Raw genomic sequence first — 18,993 nt, 5'->3', positions numbered from 1 at the left:
TCCCCTTCCTACTCTATTTGAAGATAAATGGGAAAGAAAAATATCTTTGGGTGAGGATTAAAAAAACACACAATATAACTATAGTTGACCCTTGATTGAATAATGCAGGGGTTGGGGTGCTGACTCCCCATGTTGTCAAAACTCCACACATACTTTTTTTAATTTTTATTTTATTTATTTATTTTTTATCCTCACCTGAGGACATTTTTGCATTTATTTTCAGATAGAGCGGGAGGGAAAGAGGGAGGAAGAGAAAGAGAGAAACATCGACATGAGAGAGACACATCAAGTGACTGCTACCCACACAACCCAAACTGGGGCCGGGGACAAATCACAACCGAGGTACGTGCCCTTAGCAGAAATCGAATCGGGTCTCTCTGGTCTGCGGGCTGACGCTCTAACTGCTGAGCCAAACCGGCCAGAGCCACTAATACCTTTTGATTTCCCAAAAACTTAAGTCATCCCTCAGTATTTACAGGGAGGTGGTTCCAGGACCCACCATAGATACCAAATTTCATGGATACTCAAGTCCTTTACATAAAATGGCATAGAACAATGCATACAATCCGCCCTCTGCATCTGCGGACTCCCAACCTCGGATGGAAAGCAGTACACATATTTATTGAAAGAAAGGGCGAAAAAAGTTGAAGCAGATCACCCCACAACCTCTGACAGACATCAGATGAGGCTAGAGAAAGAAATCCCTAAAGGAAGGAGGAGGGTTCTTAACCCTTTGTATGCCTTTTGACTGTCTGGTGAGGCTAATGTCTTAGAGTAATATTTCAAGATGTATAATATATGTAGGATTAAAAAAAAAATAGTTATAAAATATTTTAAAATTGTAATATATATGTGATTCTTCACCAACGAACTGATATACAAGATTTAGTGGTGAGTCTAGTAACTACTATCATTTGGAAGATAGTAATCTTTCAAGATACTTGCAAATATTACGTGGAAAAAAAAAACAAAAAAGTTCTACTGGTAATAAATTCCCAGGCACTGTTAATACTACTGTGGTTTGTGGCCTTCATTCATAGATTTAGGAAATGATAAATTTCAATTGGAGTCTAGTATAAGTAACACGTAATTTTTTTCACATCCAAGTTCATGGGTACTTATCCCCCAATTCTATCCACAGAACCTTCAGGGCTCTGTTCATGGAGCCCTTGCCTTGTTGGGGTCCAGGGAAGTTGTTCAAGATGAGAAATGAATAAACTCAACAACGAAATTCCAAACATCTGAATATAATCTACAAGATATTTTTATACTGGCTAAGCACACAGCGGTCATTTCTACGCGCTATTTTGATGCACTCCTTTGCAATGCCACATGCACAGGTTTTAACAGTGCAGAGAGGACACTCTTCAGTATCACCAGTTATCAAAGAATTCCCTGAATGAGGAAGGTCAAGTACGCCAATTTTCAGTAAGCCTAGTAGAGAGCAATGGAAATACATTTTATAATTAAAAAGCCTGAGATTGCAGTGGAAAGCCCATCAAAACTCTCAACCTTGGACCAGAGTGAGACACAAAGGCAATTTTTTTTTTTAATCCTCACTACATCTAGCCTCATCTGATGTCTGTCAGAGGTTGGGGGTGATCTGCTTCAACTTTTTTCACCCTTTCTTTCAATAAATATGCTTGAGGATATGCTTGAGGGGGGAGAAACATGGATCAGTAGCTTTCCACACGCGCCCCGACTGGGTGTTGAACCCACAACCTAGGTATGTGCCCTGACCAGGACAACCTCTTGGTGCACAGGGCAAAGCTCAACTAACTGAGCCATTTTAGTGGGGCTACATAGGCAAATTTCATCTGATAAGCATAAAAGTCTTTTCTGGAAGACTCAGTCAAAATTCACATCTTCCTTCTCCCAAACATCCAGTGTGGAAGACAGTTACACAAATCATGTACTTTTCCACTTTTTTTAGTTTTATGTTTACCAAATCCATTTTATTTATTTACTTTCCAATAAATTTAAATCCTTGAAGGGTACAGCATTACACGGATTCTGTGGCCAGTGGCCTTAGCGGGAAGGTTGCTTTGGAATTTAGCATGAACCATGCCACTAGTTCCATGAGCACAAGTTACCTTTCCCCAGATGACTCTGGTTTTGTTTGATTTACCACCAGGAATCACTATGCTGTTCTTTGCTTTGTACACATAAGCACATCTCTTGCCAAGGCAGAATTCAGTTTCATCTCGAGCATAAACACCTTCAATTTTAAGAGAAGCTGTGCTCCCTCTGGTTCCGAAGACCCCGCTTATAACTGGCAGAAATGGCCTTGGACCACAGCCTTCCAGACATACTTGTCCTTACAGAAGTCCTGTTCCCAGCAGCCTCCACAGAGTCCAAGAGGGTAGAAAAAGCTTTTCCATTTTTTACATTAATGCTGGGAGCTGAATCAATGTCTAAATAAACATCCTTTTCCATACTCACTCCTGGGCTATCCTGTTATAGATTATTGAACCCTCATAAGAGTCAGGTGACTTAAAACAGCCTCCAGTGGTCTAAGAATAAAATACTAGATTTCTTTTTTAAGGCCAACTCAGTATGATTTATTGCTATTTATTTTTTTATCCTCACCTAAGGACATTTTTTGGGGCATTTATCTTTAGATAGAGTGGGAGGGAGAAAGGGAGAAAGAGAGAGGGAGAATCATCGATGTGAGAGAGACACATTGACTGGTTGCCACCCACACGACCCCAACTGGGGCCGGGGACAAACTGCAACCAAGGTACATGCCCTTAGCAGGTACCAAACCTGGGACTCTCTGGTCCACAGACCGATGGTCTGACCGATGGTCTAACCGCTGGCCAGGGCTCAATATGGTTTTTTTAAATTGGTTTCTTTCTCTTTAAAACCACATCATTCTGAAGGTGGCAGTCTCATGTGCCAGAATTGAATGGTGTTAGGGTAAAGTGTATAACTGATTTAGAACACTGTCCCATCTCCTGAGAGATTTGGGCCTACCATACAGCCCCTTTCCTTGGGAAAGAGAGATTTTTCATTTAGTAGATAGGTTGACCCTATCTTATATCACTTCTGGGTCATTTAAAATAGGACAGACCCATAGTTCTATTATCACTGTTATTCAGTATCATCTTTTTTTTTTTTTTTTTTTAATCCTTACCCAAGGACACTCTTCCATATTTTGTTCAGAGTGGGAGGGAGAGAGAGAGAGAAACATCGACGTGAAAGGGACACATCGAGTGGCTGCCACCCGCACGACCCAACCAGGGCCGGGAGCAGACTGCAACCGAGGCACGCGCCCTTAGTGGGAACTGAACCCGGGTCTCTCTGGACCGCAGGCCAAACTGCTGAGCCAAACCGGCCAGAGCTAGTACCTTCTTTTTGGACAAATTAGGATAGCATTTTATTTCATCTTTTTCCTTTTCTCTTCTTTTTTTTTGGTTGGTGTTTAGAATAGTATTTTCTTGCTTCATTATATCTTCATAATCTTTCCTTAAAAACACCTTATTTCCCTCTCTAAAGATTTAAGTTCTTAGATTTTGCCTCAGTAAAATGATCTTTCTATGGAGGTTTGGCATTATTTAACTTTTCCTTAAACTTCTAATGTTAGCTTGTAACTTATGTTAATGCTGCTCTTAACAACATCATAATTTTCCTTAAGAAAGCATATTGAAATAGCATGATATATTAACAGTATTGTTATAATTTATCATAATGATAACAAAGACTCGATTCAATGATTATTTATTAAAATAAGTCTGTGCTGGAGGGACAGTGTAAAGGATTAAAGAAACACAAAAGATCCACACAAGTTATAAAGTGTCCCAGCTCTTAAGTAGCTGATTATCTTATTGGAAAGGTAAGATACCTACATCTGAAATAATTTTCTAAACCGCAAGAAGGCACTATTAATGTACATGAAAATAAACATATGCTGGTAGGGATATTTACGACGCTCTAACCGCTGAACCAAACCGGCCAGGGCAAAAAAAAATTTTTTTATTTAGTATTTCTTGAGATCATCATTTCAACATTTAACTAATATAAAATTAATGAAATATGTACATTCTTTTTCACACACAGTCTTTAAAATTTGGTGTGACTTCACACTTAAAGCACATCACAGTGGTGCCACACTTCAAGTGATACTAGTCATATGCGGCTAGCGGTCATCATATTGGACAGTTCAGGTTTATAGACCTACAGAACTTTGTTTTCTGAATGTTTGCAGAAGATTAAAAAAAATTATTTTAGAGAGGAAGGGAGAGGAGAGAGAAAGAGAGAGAGAGAGCAACATCTATCGGTTGCCTCCCACACATGTCCCAACTGGGGATCAACTGAACCTGCCACCTGGGTATGTTCCCTGATAGGAAATCGAACCAACCATCTTTTGGTGTATGGGAAATGCTCCAATCAACTGAGGCACAGAACTGGCAGGACTGTGGGAGATTTCTTTTTAAATATGTTTTTATTGATTTTTTAGAGAGACAGGAAGGGAGAGATAGAAACATCGATGTGAGAAACATCGATCGGTTGCCGCCTGTACCCTCCCCACCCGAGATGGAGCCCACAACCTGGGCATGTGCCCTGACAGGGAATCAAACCAGGACCTCTCAGTCCATGGGATGATGCTCAAACCACTCAGACACACTGGCCAAGCGGGAGATTTTTTAATTCTAAGAAAATAATATGTACAACTTGGAAGACTTCTAGAACTTCTTTTATGAAAAACACTGGCCTAGAGGTTCATTTCCCCTTTGTGAGCCCCTATGGATAGCCACAAGGTGGGAATCTTTAAGAAGATTTAAGAACAGTTAAAGAGGTATGAATAATATTTACCCTGATTACTTATATAGGATTTCTTAGAGATTTTGTTTGTGGGATTTTTTATGAAAGAGGGTTGGAAGGGAGTTGTTATAACTCTTATTTTCACTAGAAAATGCCCCCCCCAAACAGATTTAATTTGGAAAAGGAAAAAAGTTAAATATTAAAAATCAGTTCCAAAGATAACCCTAGTCTAGCCATTAGACTAAAATAATCCTAATTTTCAACATGGAAGTAGGGCACAGACTGACATCCCTCAGAAGACGGGGTGGGAAGAGATAAACCACAGAACCTATATGCATGTATGCATGACCAATGGACATGGACAACTAAGCCGGGGACGGGGCGGGGGTGGGGTGGGGAGGGGGGTGCCAATGGGGTAAAAAAGGTAAACTATCTGTAACAAAAAAATAAATAATTAATTAAAAAAATAAAATAAAATAATCCTAATTTTCTAAGAAAGTCCGTCAATGTTATATTCCTCTTACCATATTTAAAAATTTTTAAATGTTTATAAAAATAAGTTATTTCTTCATGTTTGTGTAAAATGACCTTAATTACATGGAGGAAAAATATCCAAAAATAAAGTATTTAAAAACGAAAGCAAGCAAACTATTTGCTGAAAGGACACTACGCTGGCGCTCTCAGGGAGGCCTCGCGGCTGCCCCCATTGTCACAGCCCAGGAAACCAACACCAGCTCTAGGCCAGCCGTCCCCAGTCACCTGGGAGCTCATTAAAATGCAAATGCTCAGGCCCACCTCAGACCTACTGGCCAAGAACTGGGAGGTGTTAAACAACCTCCCCGGGTAATTCTGATGCACACTCAAGTTTGAGAACCACCAGATCAGCAGAGAACTAGTATTAAAATCAGTCTATCTCGGAACATTTTGTATTTTTTAGATTTTTTGTTTTAAGGGGGTGGCTGGGAATGTGTGTATGTGTTATAAAATTCACTGTCTTATACCATTTTTTTTATACTTACCCGAGGACATTTTGTTGCATTGCAGATAGAGCAAGAAGGGAGAGAGAGAAATATCGACGTCGTAAGAGAGACACATCGATTGGTCACCACCCACATGACCCCAACTGGGGCCGGGGTCAAACTGTAATCGAAGTATGTGTCCTTAGCGGGAACCGAACTGAGGACTCTCTGGTCCATGGGCCGACGCTCTAACCGTTGAGCCAAATTGGCCAGGGCTTATATAATTTTTAAGTACACATTTCAGTGGCAATAATTTACATTATTGTGCAACGGACCATCACCACCATCCACCCCCAGAAGTCTTTTCATCTTGTAAAACTGTAACCTTATACCTATTAAACACTAACTCCCCCCCATCTCCTCTCCCCAGCCTCTGGCAATCACCATTCCACTTTGTGAGGCTATGAATTTGATTACTTTTGGTCCTTCATATACATGGAATCTAGAAATGCTTTTCACCCAACACCCTCAATTGCATAAAGTTTGGAAAGTACAGAAATGTACAGAAAAGAAAATGAAAATTACTTATGATTCCACAGCCTAGAGGTGACTGCTATGGACTAAACTGTGTCCCTCCAAAACAGTATGCTGAAATCCTAACTCCCAATGTGACTGTATTTGGAGACAGGGTGTTTGGTTATTACAGTGAAATGTCACAAGTGTAGGACCTTAATCCAATAGGGCAGGTGCTCTTATAAGAAGAGGAAGAGACACTGGAGCTCCTGCGGGGATGGGAGAGAACACTGCTGTCTGCAAAGCAGGTAGAGGGCTTTCCCAGCCACCAGATCAGTGGGCACCCAGATCTGGGACTGCCCAGGCTCCAGAACTGTGAGAAAATAAATTTCCGTTGTTTATGCCACCAGGTCAATGGTATTTTGTTACAGCAGCCCAAGGAAACTAATTCCTTGGAACATTCTGAGTCTTTTCTTTAGTCAATTTTATTTGTTAAGGTATGTTTTTACTTTTAAATGAAACCGAAGCTGACAGTCTATTATTCACTTTCCCAGCAGTTTCCAAACCTGTGCTCTGCTGAACAGTGTTTATCAGGACATTAATTTTTGGAAAGTGGGTTTTAAAGTGACATCAGGCTTCTACTGCTAAATTTCTCAAAGCCTTTTCTACACTGAACTGGGACTATCACCTGGCCAGAGTGGCTCAGGGGTTGACCCATGTACCAAGTGGTCGCTCGTTCGACTTCCGGCTGGTCAGGGCACATGCCCAGGGTGTGGGCCCGATCCCCAGTGGGGGGCATGCAGGACACGGCCAGACGATGTTCTCTCTCATTGATGTCTCTCTCTCTCTCTTCCTCTCCCTTCCTCTCTCTCTAAAATCAATAAAGAAAAAAATATTTTCTTTTAAATTTTAAAAAATAAACAAACTGGGACTATCAAGAAGGGAATCTGTTAGATTTGATCTCTGAATATATTGTTGGGGAAAAACTCTGTGCTACATTCTCTGCTGTTTTGATAAAAGTACTGCTAGACAACTAACAGGAATTTCAAGAGGCAATGCCCAGTCCTGGAAGGAAATATTGGCAGACAGGCATAGTTCACTTTAAACAAAAAGTCTATTTTATTTTCTAAGGGGGCCATTGATTCATTCACTGTTAGTAGAATAGTCTAATTAAACAGTGCTTTAGCCCTGGCCGGTTTGGCTCAGCGGTTAGAGCGTCGGCCTGCGGTCCTGAGAGACCCGGGTTCGGTTCCCGCTAAGGGCGCGTACCTCGGTTGCAGTCTGTCCCCGGCCCTGGTCGGTTGTGCGGGTGGCAGCCACTCGATGTGTTCCTTTCACATCGATGTTTCTCTCTCTCTCTCTCTTCCTCTCTCTCCCTCCCGCTCTATCTGAACAAAAAATGGAAAAGTGTCCTCGGGTGAGGATAAAAAAAAAAATAAAAAAAAAAAAATAAACAGTGCTTTAATATGACTTTTTTATAACAATAATAATTTTAAAAACAGTGATAGTTAAGACCCAAATGGGGCAAGCACTATGTTTTATGATTTTTGGGGTTTTTTTAATCCTCACCCAAGGATACTTTTCCATTGATTTTTTTTTTTTTTTAAGATAGACTGGAAGGCAGGGAGGAAAGGAGAGAGAGAGAAACATCTATATGAGAGAGATACATCGATTGGTTGCCTCCCGCATGACTCCAACTGGGGTCGGAGATTGACCCCATGACTCTTTTGGTTTGCAGGTGACACTCTAACCGCTGAGCCAAACCGGTCAAAGCTATGTTTATGTTTTATATACATGACCTCATTTAATCCTTACAAACTCCCTCTGAAAGGTATATCTCAATCCAGATGTAGTAACTAAGGCACAGCTTCCATGCCCAGAGAGGTTATGTAACTTACTCAAGACAGCACAGCAATAAAAACAACAAGAGTTGGAATTCAGATCTGTCTGGTTCCAAAGCTATTATTAACTACAATGCTTCTTCCTTTGAAAAACTTTTATGATTTATTAATAAGTGAGGGGAAAATTCAAATACTTTGGCCTTGCATTTAGAGCATTTCACAAACTGATCCCAATGTCCCATCCCAGGCTTCCTTAACTTTTCCTCTCCTTTTACAAACTTCTCACTCCATCCAAAGACATTTCCTCACTGTCTTGCACCTCTCATACACAGCTCACTTAATGTAGTTCTTTCCCACCTAAATTCCTCCGCTTATGCCATCTCCTGCTCAACAAATTCCATTTCCCAGATGTAACCCTTGACTGCTTGTTCTCTATGCCCCACACCCCATCCATCAAGAAATGCTACTGAGCCCTGGCCAGTTTGGCTCAGCAGTTAGAGCATCAGCCTGCGGTCCAGAGAGACCCAGGTTCGGTTCCCGCTAAGGGCGCGTACCTCGGTTGCAGTATGTCCCCGGCCCTGGTTGGTCGTGTGGGTGGCAGCCCTTTCACATTAATGTTTCTAACTCTCTCTCCCTCCCTCCCACTCTATCTGAACAAAAAATGGAAAAATGTCCTCGGGTGAGAATAAGAAAAAATAAAAAAAATAAAAAATAAGAAAAAGAAATGCTATTGAGTCCTGGTAGGGTGGTTCAGTTGGTTAGAGTGTCATTTAGTACACCAAAAAGGGTTGCGGTTCAATCCCTGGTCAGGGGACATACAGGAGGCAACAGATTGAAGCTTCTCTCTCTCTCTCTCTCTCAAATCAATAAAACATATCCTTGGACGAGAATTCTATTTTTTAAAATGCCATTAACTATACTTCCAAATAGATCCAGATCTCAACCACATACAGCCTCCACTGCCATCTCCCTCGTCCAAGCTATCATCTCCCATCTGGTCTCTCTGCTCCCTTCTTTTACTCCCTACAATCTATTCTTTTTTTTTTTTTTCTTTATTGATTTTAGAGCGAGAGGAACATTGATGAGAGAGAACATCCAATGGCCGCCTCCTGTATGCCCCATACTGGGGATTTGGCCCACAACCTGGGCATGTGTCCTGACCGGGAATCGAACTGACTACCTCTTGGTGCATGGGTCAATGCTCAACCACTGAGCCACACCGGCCGAGCCCTACAATCTATTCTTAACCAGACTCCAGGGTAAGCCTTAAACAGAAATCAAAACCCTCCAATGTATCCCCATTTCCCTTATGGTAAAAATCAAAATCCTTTCCTATGCTCAAAATCCTTTTCTAGCCCTGGCTGGTGTGGCTCAGTTGGTTGGGCGTCCTCCTGCGCACCAAAAGGTGGCTGGTTCAGTTTCGATTAGGACACATGCCCAGGTTGCAGGCTCTATCCCTGGTAGGAGGTGTGCAGGAGGCAGCCAATCAATGTTTTGCACTTGCATTGATGCTCCCCCCTTCCTTTCTCTCTAAAAATCAATTTAAAATCTTTTTTAAAAATTCTTTTCTATGTGAAGCTCTACGCTACTCTCCCTCCTACCCCTACCTCTCTGACCTCTGATTCTAGCCCTTGCTGAATTGCCATGACCTGAATTCACCAGGCATGCTCAAATATCAGGTCCTTTGCACTGGCTGCTCTCTGCCCGAATGCTGTTCCTTCGGATATCCTCAGGCTCAGCTCTTACTTCTTCAAGTCTCTGCTCATAAGATCATGACCTACCATGACCCTTTCACACCCCTCAGCACTTTACATCTTCCTTATCTTGCATTATTTTCTCCCTATAATTTACTACAAAGTTCACCTAGGTTTACTGTCTGTCCTCCCATGAGAATAGGTCTTTTGTTCACTGAGGTATCCTGGAGCCTAAAGTACACATTCACCTGGCACACATTAGGTGCCCAACAGTATTTGCTGTATGAATGATGGATGGATGGTCTCAAGCATCCATCCATTATTCATACAGTCAAAGACTCTCTCCTTTGCTCTCACTTGTACCACTCATTTGGCACTTACCATGTACTGTAGTGTATTTTTCTGTTACCTATTAACTACCTAGCGAGATTATGTGTTCCTGTACTCTCCAAGTGCCCTGTACAAAATTTGGACTTCATAAATATTTGATGATGAAATATTAAGGCAGAGCCTTTTTCTTTCATATTAGGTAATTACAGTAATAATTTTTCAAATTCTAATTAGAAAAGAAACATTCTGAAAATCAGTATGATATAAGAAAAACCTCAAATATTTAATTTTAAATTCATCTTAAAAGGATGAAAATATTTTATATGTATGTGTATATAATGCATATACATTATACCAAATCCATGTTATGCTCTGAAAATATTTGCTTTGTGACTTTTATAGCATCTTGTATCCTGAAGACATTCCTGAGAGTCAAGCTCTAGGTAACATTTTGATAGTAGGGCTCATTTGAAACACAGAACATACTTTATTATTTTTTTTTTTTACTTTTTTTATACATCCTATTTACTTTATTTTTTTAATTTATTTTAATTTATTTTTTTAATTTTATTTTTGTTACAGATGTTTCTCCTTTTTTACCCCACTGGCACCCTCTTCCCCATCCCCTCTGCCCTGTCCCCGGCTTTGTTGTCCATGTCCATTGGTTACGCATACATGCATATTAAGTTCTGTGGTTTATCTCTTCCCACCCCCACCTCCCCCTCTTCTGAGGGTTGTCTGTACCCTACTTCCATGTTTCTGGGTCTACCCTATTCCTCAGACTGTTATGTTCATTATATTCCATATATAAGTGAGATCATGTGGTATTTGTCTTTTTCTGCTTGGCTTGTTTCACTAAGGATAATACTTTCCAGCTCCCTCTATGTCATCTCAAAGGATAAGAGATCTTTCTTTCTTACAGCTGCATAGTACTCCATTGTGTATATGTACCACAGTTATTTTAATCCATTTGTCTACTGCTGGATACTTGGGTTGTTTCCAGATCTTAGCTATTATAAATAGTGCTGCTATGAACATGGGGGTACATATATTCTTCCTGATTGGTGTTTCAGGCTTCTTAGTGTATATTCCTAGAAGCAGGATTACTGGGTCAAATGGAAGTTCAATTTTTAATTTTCTGAGGTAACACTATAGTGTTTTCCATAGTGGCTGCACCAGTCTGCATTCCCACCAGCAGTGGACTAGAGTCCCCCTTTTCTCCACACCCTCGCCAACACTTGTTGTTTGATGATTTGTTGATGGCGACCATTCTGACAGGTTTGAGGTGATACCTCATTGTTGTTTTAATTTGCATCTCTCTGATGATTAGTGATGTTGAGCATTTCTTCATATGTCTCTTGGCCATTTGTATGTCCTGTTTGGAGAGGTGTCTATTCAGCTCCTCTGCCCATTTTTTAATTGGGTTCTTTGTCTTCCTTTTGTTGAGTTGTATGAGTACTCTATATATTTTGGAAATTAACCCCTTATCTGATATATCATTGGCAATGATGTTCTCCCATACAGTGGGTTGCCTTTCCATTTTGATGATTGTTTCTTTTGCTGTGCAGAAGCTTTTTAGTTTGATGTAGTCCCATGTGTTCATTTTTCCTTTGTTTCTGTTGCCTTAGGTGATGTATCAGTGAAAATTCTGCTGCGTATGATGTCCAAAATTTTGATGCCTACATTTTCTTCTAGAATTTTTATGGATTCACGGGCCACATTTAAGTCTTTTATCCATTTTGAGATTATTTTTGCGTATGATGTAAGTTGATGGTCTAGTTTCATTTTTTTGCATGTAGCTGTCCAATTTTCCCAACACCATTTATTGAAGAGGGTGTTTTTACTCCACTGTATGCTCTTGCTACCTTTGTCAAATATTAATTGAGCATATTGCCTTGGGTCCATTTCTGGGTTCTCTGTTCTGTTCCATTGGTCTATCTGCCTGTTCTTGTGCCAGTACCAGGCTGTTTTGATTACAGTCGCTTTGTAGTATAACCTGATATCTGGTATTGTGATCCCACCTACTTTGTCCTTCTTTTTCAAAATTGCTGTGGCTATTCGGGGACTTTTTTGGTTCCATATGAACTTTTGAAGTATTTGTTCTAGTTCTGTGAAATATGTCATTGGTATTTTGATGGGGATTGCATTGAATCTATAGATTGCTTTGGGTAGTATGGTCATTCTAATGATGTTAATTCTTCCAATCCATGAACAAGGTATGTGCTTCCACTTTTTTATATCTTCCTCTATTTCTTTTTTCAATGTCCTGTAGTGTTCTGAAAATAGGTCCTTTACTTCTTTGGTTAAGTTTATTCCTATGTATCTTAATTTTTTTGCCACGAATGGTAAATGGGATTGTTTTTTCAGTTTCTCTTTCTGTGAGTTCATCATTGGTGTATACGAATGCCATCGATTTCTTGACGTTAATTTTGTATCCTGCTACTTTGCAAAATGCATTTATTTAGTAGATTTTTGATGGAGTCTTTAGGGTTTTCTATATATAATATCATGTCATCTGTAAATAATGACAGTTTTACTTCCTCCTTTCCAATTTGGATCCCTTTTATTTTTCCCTCCTGTCTGATTGCTGTGGCTAAGACTTCCAGCACTATGTTAAATAAGAGTGGCGAAAGTGGACACCCCTGTCTTGTTCCTGTTCTTAAGGGAAATGTTTTTAGTTTCTGTCCATTGAGTATGATGTTGGCTGTAGGTCTTTCATATATGGCCTTTATTATGTCGAGATATGATCCCTCTATTCCTACATTGCTGAGCGTTTTTATCAGAAATGGATGCTGGATCTTGTCAAATGCTTTTTCAGTGTCTATTGATATGATCATGTGGTTTTTATTCTTCATTTTGTTTATGTGGTGTTATCACATTTATTGATTTGCAAATGTTGTACCAGCCTTGCATCCCTGGAATGAATCCCACTTGGTCATGGTGAATAATTTTTTTGATGTATTGCTGGATCCGATTTGCTAGTATTTCGTTCAGGATTTTGGCGTCTAAGTTCATCAGGGATATTGGCCTATAGTTTTCTTTCTTTGTAGTGTCTTTTTCTGGTTTTGAAATTAGAATTATGCTGGTCTCATAAAAAGAATTTGGAAGTCTTCCTTCTTCTTGAATTTTTTGAAATAGTTTGAGGAGAATGGATGTTAGTTCTTTTTTGAATGCTTGGTATAACTCCCCTGTGAAGTTGTCCGGGCCTGGGCTTTTGTTTGCTTGGAGAGTCTTGATTACCTCTTCAATTTCCTGAGGTGTTATTGGTCTGTTCAAGTTTTCTATCTCTTCCTGGTCCAGTTTTGGGAGACTGTGTGTTTCTAGAAATTTGTCCATTTCGCTTAGATTGTCATATTTGTTGCCATATAGTTGTTCATAGTAGCTGTTAACAATCTTTTGTATTTCTGTGGTGTTGGTTGTTACTTCTCCTCTTTCATTTCTGATTTTGTGTATTTGAGTTCTCTGTTTCTTGGTGAGTCTAGCTAAGAGTCCATCAATCTTGTTTATCTTTTAGAAAAACCAGCTCTTTGTTTCATTGATCCTTTGAATTGTTTTTTTGGTCTCTATGTCATTTATTTCTGCTCTGATCTTTACTATTTCCTTCCTTCTACTTGCTCTGGGGCTTTCTTTTTGTTTGCTTTCTAATTCTTTAAGTTGTGAGGTTAGACAGTCAATGAGAAAGTTTTCTTGTTTCTTGAGGTAGGCCTGTAGTGCTATGAACTTCCCTCTCAGAACTGCTTTTGCTGCATCCCATAGATTTTGTGTTGTTGTGTGTTCATTTTCATTGGTTTCCAGAAAGCTTATAATTTCTTCCTTGATTTCCTCGGCAACCCATTCATTGTTTAATAACATGCTATTTAGCCTCCATGTGTTCAAATGTCTTTGCATGTTCTTGTTGCAATTGATTTCTAGTTTCATGCCATTGTGATCTGAGAAGATGCTTGGTATGATTTCAATCTTCTTGAACTTGTAGAGATTTTGTGTCCTATCATGTGGTCTATCTTAGAGAATGTCCCATGTGCACTTGAGAAGAATGTGAATTCTGTAGTTTGGGGTATAATTCTCTGTAGATATCTATTAAATCCATTTGGTCTAGCACTTCATTTAGAGTCTCTGTTTCCTTGCTAACTTTTTGTCTAGAGGATCTATCCAGTGGTGTCAACGGGGTGTTGAAGTCCCCTGCTATGATTGTATTGTTATCGATTTCTCCTTTGAAGTCCTCCAGATGATTTTTAATATATTTTGGTGCTCCTATATTGGGTGCATATATGTTTACCAAGGTTATATCTTCCTGTTGGATAGATCCTTTCAATATTATGTAGTGGCCTTCTTTGTCTCTGGTTATGGCCTTCATTTTGAAATCTATTTTATCAGGTATGAGTATTGCTACCCCAGCTTTTTTTTTGCTTTCCGTTTGCTTGGAAAATTTTTTTCCATCCCTTCACTTTCAACCTATGTGAGTTTTTTGTTGTGAGGTGGGTCTCTTGTAAACAACATATAGATGAGTCATGCTTTCTTATCCAATCAGCTACTCGGTGTCTTTTTATCAGAGCATTCAATCCATTTACATTTAAGGCGATTATTGATATGTACTTATTTATTGCCAATTTTGTTTAGTTTGGTTATACTTTTCTTCCTATCCCTTCTAATTATAGCAGTCCTTGTAACATTTCTTGCAGTGCTGGTTTGGTGCTAATGTATGCCCCGTCTTTTTTTGTCTGGGAAGCTTTTTATTTGACTTTCTATTTTGATTGATAGCCTTGCTGGGTAGAGTAGTCTTGGATTCAGATCCTTGTTTTTCATGACCTTGATTACCTCATGCTATTCCCTTCTGGCCTGTAGTGTTTCTTGTGAGAAGTCAGCTGAGAGCCTTATGGGGTTTCCTTTGTAGGTAACCTGTTCCTTATCTCTTGCTGCTTTTACGATTCTCTCTTTGTCTTTAATTTTTGGCATTTTAATCACTATGTGTCTTGGTGTGGGCCTGTTTGGGTTCTTCTTACTTGGGGCTCTGTGTGCTTCTTGAGCTTGAATGCCTTCTTCCTTCACTAAATTAGGGAAGTTTTCTGTCACTATTTCTTTTAATATATACTCTAACCCATGCTCATTTTCTTCTTCTTCGGGGACTCGTATGATGCAAATATTATTACGTTTCCAGTTGTCCCACAGTTCTCTTAAGCTATCTTCCTGTTTTTTAATCGTTTTTTCCTTTTGGTTTTCTGATTGGTTGATTTTTTCTACCCTGTCTTCTAATTTACTGATCCGGTCCTCAGCTTCCTCTACTCTGCTCTTTAGACCTTCCAATGTGTTCTTTATTTCTGATATGTCACTCTTGATCTCTTCTTGGTGGTTTTTAATTTCCAATTGGTTTATTTTCAGCATCTCTATGTCCTTACACATGCTGTTGAGCTTCCTCAAGATCATGGCTCCCTCTCCTGGGTTTAGATGAGCGAGGGAGGACCCACATTAAACACCACTGTCAAGTCTTACTTTCCTGGTTAGAGTTGCTAGCCCAGGAAAGGTACTGTTATCCTCTAGCTTTTTGCCTGGAGGCTAGCAGTCCAGGTTACTTGAAGAGTTTTGGGTTGTCAGTTGGTTGAAAAACTCCCTCAGGTGCTCAGTGTAAGGGGATTTCACGAGGGTGGGGCAGATGCTGGTTGTTAATGAGCCTCAATTAGCATTTCAATGACCCACAGGGTGGGGTTGGATCTCCAAGGGAGGAGCCGCTGCCTCTCCCCAGAGCCCTGGGAAGGAGCAATATGGCCACCGTCCTGCGTGGCTGCAACTCAGCAAAAGCTCTGAGTGCCCTCCAAATCCCGAGTGTCCCGACACAGTTCCAGTCCAGTCTGCCCTCCCCCTGCCAGAGCCCAAGGTGAGTGGCTGTGGCTGTTTCAGCCTCTGTCCCGGCTCTGCGCTGTGGAACCGCTTGGGACTTTAACCCGAGGGCGCTGCTCCCAGCTAAGGCCGCTGCTGTCTTGGGCTCCCAGCCCCCCTCTCACACCTTTGCAATCCTACCAGGATCGAGTCAGTGTCCCTGGTTATATGGTCCTCGAAAGCTGCTTTTCTGTTGCTTTTTCTCGTTGATTTGTCTGTGTTATAGTTGTAATTCCAGTTTGGTCCTGGGAGACGGTCTGTGTAGCTTCCATTCACTCTGCCGCCATTTTGGAATCCTCTCCACAGAACATACTTTAAATAATAATTATGAGTTGGAAATTTATGTAACATGTGACAAGAATAAAAATTAATATCAAATAGGTTTTAAGTCACACTGTTTTTCTTTTTGTAATCCTCACCTAAGGATATTTTTTCTTTTTATAGAGGGGGAGGGAGGGAGGGAGAGAGAGAGAAACATCGACACGAGAAGGACACATTGACTGGTTGCCTCCCACACAACCTCGACCAGGGCTGGGGATGAACCACAACTGAAGTACATGTCCTTGACCAGAATCGAACCCACAACTCATTGGTCTGTGGGCCGACCCTATAACTGCTGAGCCAAACCGGCCAGGGCTATGTTACACTGTTTGATCTAGTGATAACCAAGTTCTAGCTGGGTAGCATCTAACTGTAATGAAGAAACCATGCTCTATAAAACAATTGGTCTAAATTTATACTGCACATGTATTCAGAGAACTAAAGTACTCTTGAGCACAGCATAGACAAGGCTCTGACACTGGATGACCCGGGCAGCTGGCTGCAGCACAGCACCCTGTGAGGCTGGAGGGGAGCCTGAAACAGACCCCTGCGTGGCTTTTCTAAGTTCTTTGCTAATTATACATCTACTGCAACCTTAAAACTTGAACATGACAGTACAAATGTAAAAAAAAAATGGATAGTGATATATTAGTATTCATAAAATATCATATAAAAAGGTAAATGTTTTCTCTGGTGTATTTTGTGTGGCACAGTGGCCATTCTACATTTCCAAGTAAGTTAAGGTTCTCCCCCACCCCTCTCCAAACAACATGGCCACCCAAATCTCACTTTTCTCTGTATTATTCTCTGGACATTTACTTTCAGATGGTTTTACTTACATAATGTAGGCCATAACAAAAAATAATTCTAAGTATGTATCACCTGACATATAAAGTCAGATTAATAAAGAGAAACAAGTAAAATAGTTTTAAAATTTGTAAAAAGGGACTTCCGGTCAAGATGGCGGGTAGGTAAACGTAGTATCGTGTCCTCCCACAACCACATCAGAGTTACAACTACAGAACAACCATCATTCAAAACCGCCTGGAATCAAGCTGAATTGCAGTCCTACAACTACGGAATTAAAGCAGCAGCCACATCCAGACTGGTAGGAGGGGCGGAGGCAGACGGGCTGGTCCCACACCCACGTGTGGTGGATAAAATCAGGATGACGCCTCGGCTGGGATGGTCCTCCCTGAGGATTGAGGGGTCCCCGTCTCACAGCAGGCACCCAGCTCAGGGTTCCAGTGCCTGGAAGAGAATCCCCATAACTTCTGGTTGGAAAAACCAGTGAGAACTGAGGCTCAGGGAGACTGAGGCAGCTGGAGCCCCAGGCAGCTCCTCTTAAAGGGCCCGCGCACGGACTTACTCAGACTCACTCCTTCTGGGCTCCAGCACTGGTGTGCAGTTTGAAAGGCACCAGAGACATATGGGCTCACACTGTTTGCCTTGTCCTGGTGATTCCCTGAGGCCCTGCCCCACCCAACTTTCAGACCCATCCAATATTTTTCCAAAGAATTTACCATAGGAGTGGCCTGTCTTGGATCCTGCTTCAGATTTTCCTAAAATCTCTCAAACAAGCAGCATCTTGTCTCAGCAAGCCCCAAACCTCTTGTTAAGTGGCCTCAGGCCTGGCCACTAGAAGCAGCCAGCCTTAGTTCACAACTTGGCTTTGCCTGGGCACCTTCAAGTCCAGCACAAGCAGCAGCCATTGACAGATCACACTGTAGCTTATGCTGGGTGGCCCTGGCTAGAACACAGGCAGAGGCTGACCTTGCCCCAGAGCCAGCACACCCAGTGGACAGCTTCAGACCACACTGAAGAACCGCCACCCAACCACCTCTACTAGTGACACACTCAAGGAGTGGACTCAGTGGGTATCAGAGCCCTGATGAAGTAAGTCTTGCTCTGTGTGGTTGGCCCCTGCACAGCTGATCCTCCAAGGTAGTCAGAGACCAGTGGTCATTGGGCACAGCCAGTCCTTGCAGCTGATCAGCCTGAGTAAATCCCTCCCATTGATGTGCCAACAGCAATCAAGACTCAATTACAACAGAAGGGTGAACAGTTCACACTAGGGGTGCACCTCGAGGGCCCAGCTGGGGTGATCCGGGAGGCTGTGCCACTGGATCCCACAGGACACCTACAATAATAGGCCACCCTATGAAGCCTAGGAGACATAGCAACTCTACTTAATATATAGAGACAAACACAGGGAGGCAACCAAAATGAGAAGACAAAGAAACATGTCCCAAATAAAAGAACAGAACAAAACTCCAGGAAAAGAACTAAACACCATGGAGATAAGCAATCAATCAGATGCAGAATTCAAAACACTGGCTATAAGGATGCTCAAGGAACTTAGTAAGAACTTAAAGGCACTTAAGGAGAACTCCAAGGAACTTAGTAAGAACATCAACAACATAAAAAATGACCAGTCAGAAATGAAGGATGCACTAACTGAAATAAAGAATAATTTACAGGGAATCAATTGTAGAGTAGGTGAAATTAAGAAGCAAACCATCAATTTGGAATATAAGGAAGAAAAAACACCCAATCAGAACAGCAAAAAGAAAAAAGAATCCAAAAAAATGAGGATAGTATAAGAAGCCTCTGGAAAAACTTCAAGCATGCCAACATTTGCATCATGGAGGTGCCAGAAGGAGAAAAGAGGGAGCAAAAAATTGAAAACCTGTTTGAAAA

At 41.0% G+C, this 18,993-nt stretch overlaps 1 protein-coding gene and 1 pseudogene across 1 annotated transcript in view; both read right to left on the bottom strand.

Annotated features, from left to right (window-relative positions):
* The window catches only part of BICRAL (BRD4 interacting chromatin remodeling complex associated protein like), a 96,446-nt gene that overhangs the window by 64,003 nt on the left and 13,450 nt on the right, over positions 1-18,993 (bottom strand). The window lies entirely within an intron of this gene.
* LOC118620958 lies at positions 1,950-2,310 on the bottom strand (annotated as a pseudogene).

The sequence above is a fragment of the Molossus molossus genome, unplaced genomic scaffold, assembly GCF_014108415.1.
Source record: "Molossus molossus isolate mMolMol1 unplaced genomic scaffold, mMolMol1.p scaffold_m16_p_8, whole genome shotgun sequence".
NCBI classification, from domain to species: domain Eukaryota; kingdom Metazoa; phylum Chordata; class Mammalia; order Chiroptera; family Molossidae; genus Molossus; species Molossus molossus.
The sequence above is the reverse complement of the archived record's forward strand: the minus strand, read 5'-3'. Positions and strand labels throughout refer to the sequence as shown.